This window comes from Hoplias malabaricus, chromosome 2, assembly GCF_029633855.1.
Source record: "Hoplias malabaricus isolate fHopMal1 chromosome 2, fHopMal1.hap1, whole genome shotgun sequence".
In the NCBI taxonomy this organism is placed as follows: domain Eukaryota; kingdom Metazoa; phylum Chordata; class Actinopteri; order Characiformes; family Erythrinidae; genus Hoplias; species Hoplias malabaricus.
In genome coordinates this window covers 60,627,829-60,641,315 of record NC_089801.1, presented here as the reverse complement: position 1 = coordinate 60,641,315, position 13,487 = coordinate 60,627,829, and the positions used below count along the sequence as shown (strand labels likewise).

The 13,487-nt window shown below is 37.2% G+C and overlaps 1 pseudogene; it reads right to left on the bottom strand.

Annotated features, from left to right (window-relative positions):
* Nucleotides 1-201: 201 nt before the first annotated feature.
* Nucleotides 202-13,487, bottom strand: part of LOC136677527 (B-cell receptor CD22-like) — a 31,166-nt pseudogene continuing 17,880 nt past the window's right edge.

Genomic DNA, 13,487 nt, shown 5'->3' with positions numbered 1-13,487 from the left:
TAACAAATAGTCAAGTGTAATCCAAAGAGGACATGATCAGTAATATTGTTGTTATATAATTATTTACAGACAATAAGGAAACATCATTTATTCCTATATGTACTATTGTTAAGTATAACATAATTTAGTGTTTCATTAATTTGGTAAACAAGCAAACAAGAACAAGCTATGTGTTAGGAATCAAGCACAACAAAGACCATGTCAACAGCTACAGTCATGTGCCCTATCTCTGAAAAGGAATGGAGCTGATCTCTGAGCTCCATGTTCATTACAAGCATCACAGTAGTATGATCCACTCTGTAGAGGACTGTAACTGTGTCCAGATCCTACAGGTGAGACTCCACCTTCTATAAACCAGGTGTAGTTCTCCATAGGTGGATTAGCATCACTGCTGCAGGTCAGAGTCACTGAACTGTCTTCCACTATTTCTCCAGAGTAACTGATGTTCCTCACCAAGAACACTAAGATGTACCTTGGAGGATCTACAAAAGGCACAAAAAACTAGTTTTCAAAATCATCTACAGTTTTAAATAATAGCAGAATGTCAGAAGCTATTGTGTTATATCAGCTTACACAGCACGTTCACGTGGAGAGTTGTAGAATTGTTGTTCCCATATTCATTTGTCGCTCTACACTGATATCCACCGCTGTGTTTAGAACTGATCTTGATGATAGTGTAGTTCTCTCCTTTTTCTCCTGATACTTCTTCATTGTTTTTAAACCAGGTGTAGTTCTCCACAGGTGGATTAGCATCACTGCTGCAAGTCAGAGTCATTGAACTGCCCTCCACTATTTCACCAGAGGGACTTACAGACACTGAGATATTCTTTGGAGAATCTGGAGACAGATTTAGATGTCTTTGTTACTATGCTAAAAAAAACTAAAGGCAGTGTATTTGTGTGATAAACATAAGGTCAGTGTCTGATGGAAAAACATTCAGCAGCATTTTTGATAACATTTGTGTTCAGAATGTTGTCACCCTAACTTGCCATGCCCAGCTGTGTAACCCTTGTTGTGTGGTTACTGCAAAATTTTATGACGGACAATTTCTTTATCATTATTTGTACCGTGTGACCATGACACTGTAAGTGTTAAGTTAAAGTTGTTTACTCAGTTTAGCATTAATAATCACTGCTTTAGATACTGGGAAGCGAAAGACAGTCAAGTTCAGTTCTGTTACCCACTCTGTGAATCTATCATGCGGCTGTATGTTGCTTTGTGTGCTTTTAGAGAGGTAGCTTCTGTGTAGTCTTAAATGGACAGTATGCTATTTCAGCCTAGCTCTGCAATGTTAAATTAGCACTCTAGAAATTGGTAATAGTTACCTCGGTACTTTTAATGTAAATAATTTACTAATATGGATAATCGATATTGGCAGCAGTTAAGCTATTGTAGAGAGTGGTTAAAACTCTACTTGTTAATGTCAGACAGTTTCATGCCTTGCATATCAAAATTAGATTCTAATTCAGGATTACTTTAGTATGTGAAGTACTCAATATTATTTCCACATAATTGTTTATTGCACTGATATGATACTTGTGTATATCCTGTTTATTAATCTTCATAGAAACCATGGGTTTAGATTTAATCGCAAAGCGAGCATTTTTAATTACTGGAATTTTGGATGTAGGTGTTAGTTTTTAGACAGCGCTAAAATTTACAAGGGTCCAATAAAGCCAATGTCCAGCACAGTTTGGTAGCTCTGCAGCTCAGGCACATTTTTACATTTATGGCATTTGGCAGAATTTTTTTTCAGAGCAACTCAGATTTCAAAACATTTTACGGATGTAGGGATTTGAGAGGTTAATATTATTGTCCAAGTTTTTTTTTTATTGCTCTAGCATGTTGTGTTTAGCCAGCCTGGTCACTGGACTCTGTAACCTACTGTGCACCTCTGGTGAAGGACATATGTGTATGTAGTAAGGAACATAAACTCTACTCACATCTGACTGTGAGAGTGTGATTAGGGGAAGGGAGGTGTTGAGATCCGTTTACAGCACAGCTATAACTGCCTGCATCCTCACTGCTGACTGGCTGCAGGTGGAGCTGGTTGTTGATGGTGGTCTTTGTGGTTAAAGGACGTCCATTTTTGTACCAGATGAATGTTGGATCAGTCAGACTGCAGGTGGTTACACATTTCAGAACTGCTGCTCCTCCCTCTGTCACTGCTCCAGGAGTTTCTACACGGAGCTCTAAGACAATGAGAGAAGATCAAATCAGGAAAGAGAAAGTGTAAAGCTGTAGCTGCTCAGGTTCATATGTTCTACGCTGAAACAGATCAGATCACAAAGGGAATCAGAGGATAAACAGAGTCAGGTTTATTCAAACAGGGGAAATCAAAACATGCAGCGCCCAGCACAAGAGTGGAATGAAGACACTGACAGTTTTCAGCAGGAACTCATTAGTAACTGATCAGGTGCAGTTTTCTGACTCCACTGTGAGATGATGATGTGTCACTGATGGAGAATATGACATCACTCACCTGTAACTGTCAGAAGAACTCCAGGTGTGCCCACCCATCTTTCAAATGTATTATCTGTTGAGATTTCTAAGCAGTACTGATGTTCATCCTTCTTCTCTACATTACTCAGTTTGAGGGAGACGTATTGCTTCTGTTCATCAGTAAAATACTCCACTCTTCCTGAGTAATCTGACTCTTTACTCAGATCAGATCTCTTACCACCTGCAATGGGGTCTATGATCCAAAAAGCCTTTGTCACTGTAAGACCATCTGGGAGAGTGTAAGAGCCGTTCATAAACACTGTGGACCCTTTTAAAGCACATATTTCCTGTTGGTTGTAAGTAACACTCCACTTTGCTCCAGAAGCCCCTGAAACACATGATTGATGAAAGAGCTGATTACAGACTGGAGCCAGTCAGAGTTACTGTAGTTACTGTACAGCTTCACTTCTTTTCTTTTTTTTACTTGACTTGCTTTTAGGTTATTTGTGAAAAAATAAATAAGAATGAAATAACATTGGAGTAAGTAGTGATATTCTGTGGGTGTGTGTGTAGGTTTAACCCTTTCCAAATATCTCAGTGTGGCATGCTTTATGCTCTCCATACAACCACTCAACAAAATTTGAACTCTTCATTTAACCCATCCATGGCAGTGAACACACTCACACTGGTGATTAGGGACAGCACACCCAGAGCAGTGGGCAGCCATCCTCAGTGCACAGGAAGCATTTTGGGAGTTAGGTTATTTGCTCAAGGGCACTCCAGCTGTGGATGTTCCTGCCACTGGGGGGATCAAACTAGCAACTGTCTGGTACTGGTTAATAAATATTTAATTATGTTAAATCAAGTGTGTTGTTGATTTAACAAATCCAATAAATCACAGAGAATATCTGGAACTTTGTTTTTCACACTCACTGACAACACATCTACCACATTTACTGTATTTATTTGTAATTATTGTAGTTATATGCAATTGCAATTGTAAATGAAGATAAATAACTATTTTATATATGTGTGTATTTCTGAGTGTTTGTGCATGCATGTGTGTTGCTTTTTTTAGTGATGATGTTCTGGATCTGCTGGCATACCCACAGTCATCAGCAAAAATATCACAGAAAGAGGAGGAGCCATTCTGGGTGACATCATCAGGAGAACTTGTAGGACTTGACATTAAATTATGTTATTAAACTGAATGGTTTCAGATCTTCTTCTTTCTGGGAAAGAAAAATGCTGTTAATGACAATAAAGGAACTGATTCTATTGAGAAAAGCCTTTGAAGAAATAAAAATATTTTTTATCACTGTTTAATTATTATTTATCCAACATTTAATTTCTGAGAATCACGATCAGTTACATCCACACACATACAGACAGACATACAAACTGGATAAGTGGGTGAATGTAGATTATAAACGGCTAGGGTCTCGGCACAAAGCCTTGAGGTTCCCCTCATATGGCACGAGGTTTTAACATTAAATCACTTTCGTCTGAATATCTTTAATTAAATACTGACTATCTACAACAGAGTTTTAACTAGTAACAATTATATTTTGACTATTCAGAATGTCAATTTAAGATATCTGCATTTACAGTCTGACAAGTAAGAACAGTAAATTAAGATATCTACAATTAGATTTTGACTAGTCAATATGTCTTTAAGATATGTCTAACAATGTCCGCGAATTCATCATCTGATGAGTCATACATCCTGAATTAGTATTAAAGATATCTCAAATTCAAATTCGACTAGTCAAAATGACATTTTCAGTTATCTGAATTATAGTCTGTGTGCATTAGCCACCCCCTGTGCCACCACGGTTGCAGGTGTGTTAAGTTTGACCGATTTTGGGCTTATTTTGCTGTAAAGTCGCTTAAAAATATTATTTGCAGGTTGTCTTTTCCCTCCTACCCTTCCCCACATACATCAAAACTAGTCATAATAACACCAGCCAATGCTCCATCAATGAGAAATGTTCATAAGTTTATTTACATGTCAGGGATTGGGGGAAATACAGAGGGAATACAGAAAAACAGGAAATACAGAAAAATCTATAGTGCTGAAGTTGACTTCTTATTCAACAGCTTCTTATTCTGATTTTCTGTTCCACCTTAAATGGTGCAGTAATTGCATTATGTCACCAATAGGCAACATATGAACATGACTTCCATACCCAGGACATAATACAGGTTTGGCTTATTTTCTTAGACGTTATGTCTATATATGATGCAAAAAAAAAAAAAAAAAAAAAACATTTTAAAAACAAGCTAAAAAAAAAAGCAACACAACTATTTGTAAGTGACTTTACTGAAAATATAAATCTAAAGTCTTCTATAATATACAGACATTTTGACTAGTCAGAATTATCATTAAAAGATATCAGAAATACAAAAGGCGAATAAGTTCAAGATATCTGTATTTGAAGATATCTTAATAGGTATTCTGACTAGTCAAAATTTTGGATATCTCTAACTCTGACTAGTCATTACTTTCATTCATACTTTCATTTAATTTCAGATATCTACAATTTAGTTTATCTTAAATTATAATTAAGATATTTTTAATAAGGAGGGAATTTAAGATATCTTTAATTGGAATTATGTCTAGTCAGAAAACTAGGCAAGATATCTCTAATTTAGTTTTAACTAGCCATAATTTAAATGCAGATATCTGAAATGAAAGTTTAAGATATTCAGTAATTTAGATACCTTAAATTGGAGCTTCCATTGAACTCAATGGTAAATTTGACATTACTTACTCTAATCAAAATGTAATTAAATATATCTCATATATTGAATTAAATACATCTCAATATATTGTTATTTCGCCTAGTCAAAATATAATTAGAGATATCTTAATTTAGAACTGTGTCTAGTCATAAATTATTGGCAGATATATGTAATGTATCTATATGTATATGTATATGTATCGTAATATGTAAATGCAGTCGATTTAATGTTAAAACAGTTTGCCATAATCCTCAAGCATCTGCTGTTATAAGCAAGTCACTGATAATGTTAAATAAGGCAGTTTCAGTGCTATGGAATGGATGAATACTAGACTGGATCAAACATGTTATTTGATTCAAGATATGATTTGAGTTGAATGGCAACAATTATTCAATAACTTTTAAAAGGAATGGGAGATTATAGTGGGCAGTAGTTGTTTAGGTTTGTCTGATTTAGATCAGGTGTTTTGAGTATTAGTGTTAATATTGTAATTTTGTAAATTGAGGGGATATGGCCATGGATTAACGACTGTTTGATAATGGACATGAGGTAGGGGACCAAGGTAGGCATACAGGCTTTGGCTATGAGTGTAGAGAGTGCAAGGTAGCGTGTTTAGAAATAACGTTAAGTATGAGAGAATCACTCACTGCCTCAAAAGCAGAGTAAATAATGGAAACTCAGGAGGCTAAATACTGTAATAAGAAGGAGAGATGGTATATGTTGAGGAAGTAGTAAAGGAGTAATTGATTTTAGTTCATTTGTGTTTAAAGACATGGAATAAGTAGTTGCAGAGTTCAGAAAAATGAGCTCTAATGCTACTAAATTGTATATATAGAGAGAGTTGAGAATAGCTAACAGGAGGCAGTATCACATATGTTAAAAAAATGGAATCATACAAGGCATCTTTTAAAGTACACCTATTTTGTGCATATGCATCAATATGGACAGTGAGATTAGAATTTTTGGTAGCACTTTATAATCTCAGAAATATAGCCAAAACACGCCCCACTCTCACCTCATCAGATGCTGAAAAGCTGGTCCATGCTTTTGTCTCCTCCAGACTGGACTATTGCAATGCACTTCTCATAGGGATTACTGTGAAAGGTCTTCAGAGATTACAGTACAAACCGGATTCCCAAAAAGTTGGGACACTAAACAAATTGTGAATAAAAACTGAATGCAATGATGTGGAGATGGCAAATGTCAATATTTTATTCGTAATAGAACATAGATGACAGATCAAAAGTTTAATCTGAGTCAATGTAACATTTTAAAGGAAAAATATGTTGATTCAAAATTTCACAGAGTCAACAAATCCCAAAAAAGTTGGCAATAAGTGGCTGGAAAAAGGTAATTGAGCATATAAAAAACAGCTGGAAGACCAATTAACATTAATTAGGTCAATTGACTACATGATTGGGTATAAAAAGAGCTTCTCAGAGTTTCAGTGTCTCTCTGAAGCCAAGATGGTAAGAGGATCAACAATTCCACCATTGTTGCGCAGAAAGATAGTGCAGCAATACCAGAATGGTGTTACCCAGCGTAAAATAGCAAAGACTTTTAAGTTATCATCATCAACCGTGCATAACATCATCAAAAGATTCAGAGAATCTGGAACAATTGCTGTGCGTAAGGGTCAAGGCTGTAAAACTCTACTGGATGCTGGTGATCTCCGGGCCCTTAAACGTCACTGCACCTCAAACAGGAATGCCACTGTCAAGGAAATAACAGAATGGGCTCAGGAATATTTCCAGAAAGCATTGTCAGTGAACACAATCCACCGTGCCATCGGCTGTTGCCAGCTGAAACTCTACAGTGCAAAGAGGAAGCCATTTCTAAACAGGCTCCACATGCTTGTACTGGTTTGAACTGGGCCAGGGGTCTTTTAGAATGAAGTGTGGCAAAATGGAAGACTGTTCTGTGGTCAGATGAGTCACGATTCGAAGTTCTTTATGAAACACTGGAACATCATGTCATCTGGACCAGAGAGTACAAGCATAACTCAAGTTGTTATCAACGCTCCGTTCAGAAGCCTGCATCACTGATGGTATGGGGTTGCATGAGTGCTTGTGGCATGGGCAGCTTGCGTGTCTGGAAAGGCACCATTAATGCAGAGAACTCTTTTAAGGTTCTAGAACAACATATGCTCCCATCTAGACGTCATCTCTTTCAGGGAAGACCCTGCATTTTTCAAAAAGACAATGCCAGACCACATTCTGCAGCAATCACAACATCATGGCTACGTAGGAGAAGGATCCGGGTACTGAAATGGCCAGCCTGCAGTCCAGATCTTTCACCTATAGAGAACATTTGGCGCATCATAAAGAGGAAGGTGCAACAAAGAAGGCCCAAGACGATTGAACAGTGAGAGGCCTGTGTTAGACATGAGTGGGAGAGCATTCCTATTTCTAAACTTGAGAAACTGGTCTCCTTTGTCCGAAGAGACGTCTGTTGAGTGTTGTAAGAAAAAGGGGGGATGCCACACAGTGGTAAAAAATGGCCGTGTCCCAACTTTTTTGGGATTTGTATATGACATGAAATTTTGAATCAACATATTTTTCCCTTAAAATGATACATTCTCTCAGTTTCAAATTTGATCTGTGATATGTGTTCTATTCTGAATATAATATTAGATGTTGGCACCTCCACATCATTGCATTCAGTTTTTATTCACAATTTGTTTAGTGTCCCAACTTTTTTGGAATCCGGTTTGTACATTCAGGACAGTGCTGCTAGGGTCCTTATGAGAGTCACTTGCCAGCCCTTCAAACCTATCCATACTGATAAAGGGCTGGCAAGTGGCAGAGGCTGAGCAGGACAGTGGGACCCCCAAAGGAGGAGAGGACATGACAAATGGAGGTTGAACAAAAAAATGTTCACCCCCATCTGAGTTGAGTAAATCATTAAGTGCTGAAATTGAGAGATCTAAATTATCTAATAATTTATTAAAATTCTGAAATATTTTTTTTACCAAACCAAAAGTTGTAGTCTGTTTGCCAGATATGTTGCTGTACACTACAACTGATTTAGGATCTGTATGCTATACTAATGCCTCACAATAGCAATTTCTTACATTAAGAACTTCATTAAAACACATTTCAGTATTTTAACAAACTGAAAGGTTGTACTGTTTCTTGTTGTAGTGCCTCTGTACTTTACAAGTGATTTCAGATCTACATATCATATGGATGCTTTGTTTACCTGAAAAATAATTAAAATATAACAGAAACATTTTTAGTAAAGGTTGTATTATGTTGGTCAGATGTATTTCTGTAGACTACAATTGATTTTAGATCTGTATATCATATGGATGCCTCACAGAAGTGATTTGTAACATTAAAAAATTAATCAAAATTTAACAAAGATTTTTTAAAAACTTAAGGTTGCAGTATGTTGCTCAGATGTGTCTCAGTCGGTCTACAACTGATTTTAGAACCATATATCATACAGATGTCTCACAGTAGCGATTTGTAACTTTAACAAATTTATCAAAATTTAACAAAGACATATTTAAAGTCTCGCTAGACTACAAATGATTTTAGATCTGTATGCCATATGAATGTCTGAGAATATCAGTTAATTTTATGAAGAATAAATATTAAAATTGAACAGAGGCACATTTTACAAAATAAAATGTGTTATTTTGTTAAGGTATATCTCTGTGAATCACATTTTTTATTGTTTTTGTTTTTTTTTTGTAAGTAATATGGATGCTTCACAGCAGCAGTTTATTTGATATAAATGCACTGCATGTAAATGTTTACAATGTATACATTGCTTAAAACTAAATTTTCATATGTATAAATGAATAAAATTGAGAGGGTTGGTGTGTACCTCCCGTTTGTTGTACGTTATGTTTTGAGTCTTTATAAGTATCACTTGCTCGCTGCTCCTTAAAAAGAAACTAATCTAGTTTCCTGTAAAATTCCCTAAGTTTCTCTGGAGTTCTGTACAGAAACTGAATTTGTAAATGCTAATGAGCTTAACCTTCTGAACCATATGTATTCACAGATGATTATGAGTTTGCAGAAGTATAAAGTTAAACTCTTACATAGCTGTATATAAGGTCACATGTTTCCTGTGGTGGTGTTACTGCTCTTGGCAGCTTAAAGACACGTAAGTCATAGGCAGATTATTAGTTCACATACTGAAGCCTCATCACAGAACGGTAAGAACAGTCTTTACTTCTCAAGATTATAGGATATTGTTTAGAAAGACTTCACACTGACATTAATAATAAATATATGGCTTAATATTTGTGGATGTATGATTAAGCTGATATAAAGTGTTTTAGGGGTTGGTATTTTAAGAAACTGAAATAAGGAACGTGGGGCCAGGGGTTGGGGGCATTGATGTTTTGACGCCCAAGATAGGAACTATATATATATATATATATATATATATATATAAGCTAAATATATATAAGCTAAAATATGCAGCATAAGTCCATGCACACATGTCAGATGACCATGTGCAGTGACTGTAATTGGCTACCTCAGAATGTGTGTGTGTGTGTGTGAGAGAGAGAGAGAGAGAGAGAGAGAGGGAGAGAAGGTAATTAAATAGAAGTACCAAAAACTACTTAAAATAAGGAAGTACTTAAAATAAAATAGAAATATATATACTGTGCAGTGACTGTAATTGGCTACCTCAGAATATGTGTGTGTGTGTCTGTCTGTGTGTGTGTGAATGAGAGAGACAGAGAGAGAGAGAGAATAATGATGTACAAACAGAAAAGGAAGTTCTTAAAATAAAATAGAAAAAACACTGACGTCATCATCCCACCTCAACACGCGCTCCTGTTTGGAATCAAAGCTCAAGAAACGTTATCAAAACGTTTTTTTTTTTTTTAAATTCACTGATATTTGGTGAATTATGCACTTTATGTGGTGTTTGGATGCTTTGAGAAACATATACGATGGGTTGAGTGTAGAGTCGACTCATTTAGTGTATCTGTACACTAATCGAATGCAAATTCAAATCAATGATTCAAAACAGTGTACACAGTCACGGGGAAACTCAGAGACGACACACAGCTTGATTAAACGCTGGATTATACTTCAGAATGTGTGTTTGTGACTGAAAACTGAGGATCAATGCATTAAACACAGAAAGTACTTTGGGACTTTGAAGGATCTGTAATTATTGAGTCTTTACAACAGGTGTGGGGGGTGGACGACATTGTCAAGGCGGCCTCCCCAACTGTGAAGCACTGCGCAAAACCATGTACAGGATGGGCCATTTATATGGATACACCTTAATAAAATGGGAATGGGAATGGTTGGTGATATTAACTTCCTGTTTGTGGCACATTAGTATATGGGAGTGTGGAAACTTTCCAAGATAGGTGGTGGCCATGACGGCCATTTTGAAGTGTGCCATTTTGGATCCAATTTTCAGATCAAACTTATTGGGAATTTCATAAGAAAAACAATGGTATGCTTGGTTTTAATGTAACTTTATTCTTTCATGAGTTATTTACAAGTTTCTGACCACTTACAAAATGTGTTCAAAAGTGCTGCCCATTGTGTTGTACTATCAATGCAACCCTCTTCTCCCACTCTTTACACACTGATAGCAACACAGCAGGAGAAATGCTAGCACATGATTCCAGTATCCGTAGTTTCAGGTGCTGCACATCTCATATCTTCACAGCATAGACAATTGCCTTCAGATGACCCCAAAGATAAAAGTCTAAGGTGGTCAGATCGGGAGACCTTGGGGGCCATTCAACTGGCCCACGACGACCAATCCACTTTCCAGGAAACTGTTCATCTAGGAATCTTCGGACCTGACACCCATAATATAGTGGTGCACCATCTTGCTGGAAAAACTCAGGGAACGTGCCAGCTTCAGTGCAGATAGATAGATAGAAATAAGTTTGATGTTTCACATGACCCTCTTCCCATTGAAACAACAAAAGTTGGATCCAAAATGGCCACCATGGCCACCACCCATCTTAAAAAGTTTCCCCCCTCCCATATACTAATGTGCCACAAACAGGAAGTTAATATCGCCAACCATTCCCATTTTATTAAGGTGTATCCATATAAATTGCCCACCCTGTACTGTCTGAGAATGGATGGAGAATTGATGGAGTCTCTAGTTGAAGCTTGTTTGGCTTGGCTTTAAAAATAATATAATATAATTTATAAACATGAACTGCGGGAAGGTTATCTGTGTGATGTATGAGTGAAGTGAGATCTGCAAAATAAAGGAATCTCATTACTGTGCTGATTAATCTCAGGTCGGTAAAGTTAGGTTTATTTTGTATATTCAGCAGATATTCGGGTTTCGCCCCTCCCCCTGCTTACAAGCAATGTCCTAAAATCTCTGAAACTTCATTTTCTTAATTTTCGAGGATCAGAGAACGAACTACAATTATATTTTGCCAAAACACCACATCTTTCCATATAGCGGAGTATATTTACTGAAAATTGCCAGAATGGTTGCAGCGGGCGCCCAAGTTGTTAAGGACACGGTTCGATGTGTATCAGGAGTGTAGTTCATTAGTGTATCTGGTGTGTTGGGAGCAGAATAATCTCTGAAATGTGCAGGGCAGTGGAGCACCAGGACCACGACTGAGGTCACTGAGCTAGAGAGGTACAAAGCCTCCAGCACTGGGCAGTGGAGCAGTGGAACTGTGTTCTCTGGAGTTATGGAGCACTGTCTGTGAGGCAGAACTAATCATTAATCATCAGTATCTGACCTCACTAATGTTTATGTGGCTGCAGTTATATTCTCACAACAATCTTTCAATCCCCAGAAGAGCAGAGGCTGTTCGTGAAAAATGGCAGACACACAATTGGTGATCATTATTTTCACTGATCTGATGATACAGCTTTAACCCCACTTCTCTTTCAGGAATCTGATTAGTATCTGAGGATGTTCCTTCAGTTTTTTAATTTTGTAGAAAAAAACCAGATCTCAGACATGACAAAAACTAAAGGCATTTCAAATGGCAACTTTCTGGCTTTAAGAAACACTAAAAGACATCAAGAAAAATAATTGTGGTAGCCAGTAACAGTTAGATTTTTAGAACAAGCACAGGGAATAAATTATGGAATCACTCAATTCTGAGGAAAAAATTATGGAAAAATGACAAACAAAATAGCACTCCAACACATCACTAGTACTTTGTTGCACCACCTCTGGCTTTCATAACTGCTTGCAGTCTCTGAGGCATTGACTTAATGAGTGACAAACAGTACTCTTCATCAATCTGGCTCCAGCTTTCTCTGATTGCTGTTGCCAGATCAGCTTTGCAGGTTGGAGCCTTGTCATGGACCATTTTCTTTAACTTCCACCACAGATTTTCAATTGGATTGAGATCCGGACTGTTTGCAAGCCATGACATTGACCTTATGTGTCTTTCTTCAAGGAATGTTTTCACAGATGTTGCTCTATGGCAAGATGCATTATCATCGTGAAAAATGATTTCATCATCCCCAAACATCCTTTCAATAGATGGGATAAGTAAAGTGTCCAAAATGTCAATGTAAACCTGTGCATTTATTGACGATGTAATGACAGCCATCTCCCCAGTGCCTTTACCTGACATGCAGCCCCATATCATCAATGACTGTGGAAATTTGCATGTTTTCTTCAGACAGTCGACTGCATAAATCTCATTGGAACGGCACCAAACAAAAGTTCCAGCATCATCACCTTGCCCAATGCAGATTCAAGATTCATCACTGAATATGACTTTCATCCAGTCATCCACAGTCCACGATTGCCTTTCCTTAGCCCATTGGAACCTTGTTTTTTCTGTTTACGTGTTAGTGATGGCTTTCCTTTAGCTTTTCTGTTTGTAAATCCCATTTCCTTTAGGTGGTTTCTTACAGTTCGGTCACAGGCGTTGACTCCAGTTTCCTCCCATTTGTTCCTCATTTGTTTTGTTGAACATTTTCTGTTTTCAAGGCATATTGCTTTAAGTTTCCTGTCTTGATGCTTTGATGTCTTTCTTGGTCTATCCATATGCTTGCCTTTAACCGCATTCCCATGTTGTTGGTACTGGGTCCAGGTTTTAGACACAGCTGACTGTGAACAACCAACATCTTGTGCAACACCGAGTGATGATTTACCCTCTTTAACAAAGTAAAATGACATCTTAATGGATGGTCATGGCTAGGTCCCCAGATGTCATATCAGGGATGTGTACTAGTTATTAATAACCTTGCTGCTTCATCGCTGTGGCATAAATTGGCTTGTGTAGATGCCCCACTGAATTTTTATCCAATATTCAAGCAATGCTGGTGGATTTCTTTTGGGACCGGCTGCACTGGATTCCTCAGCCT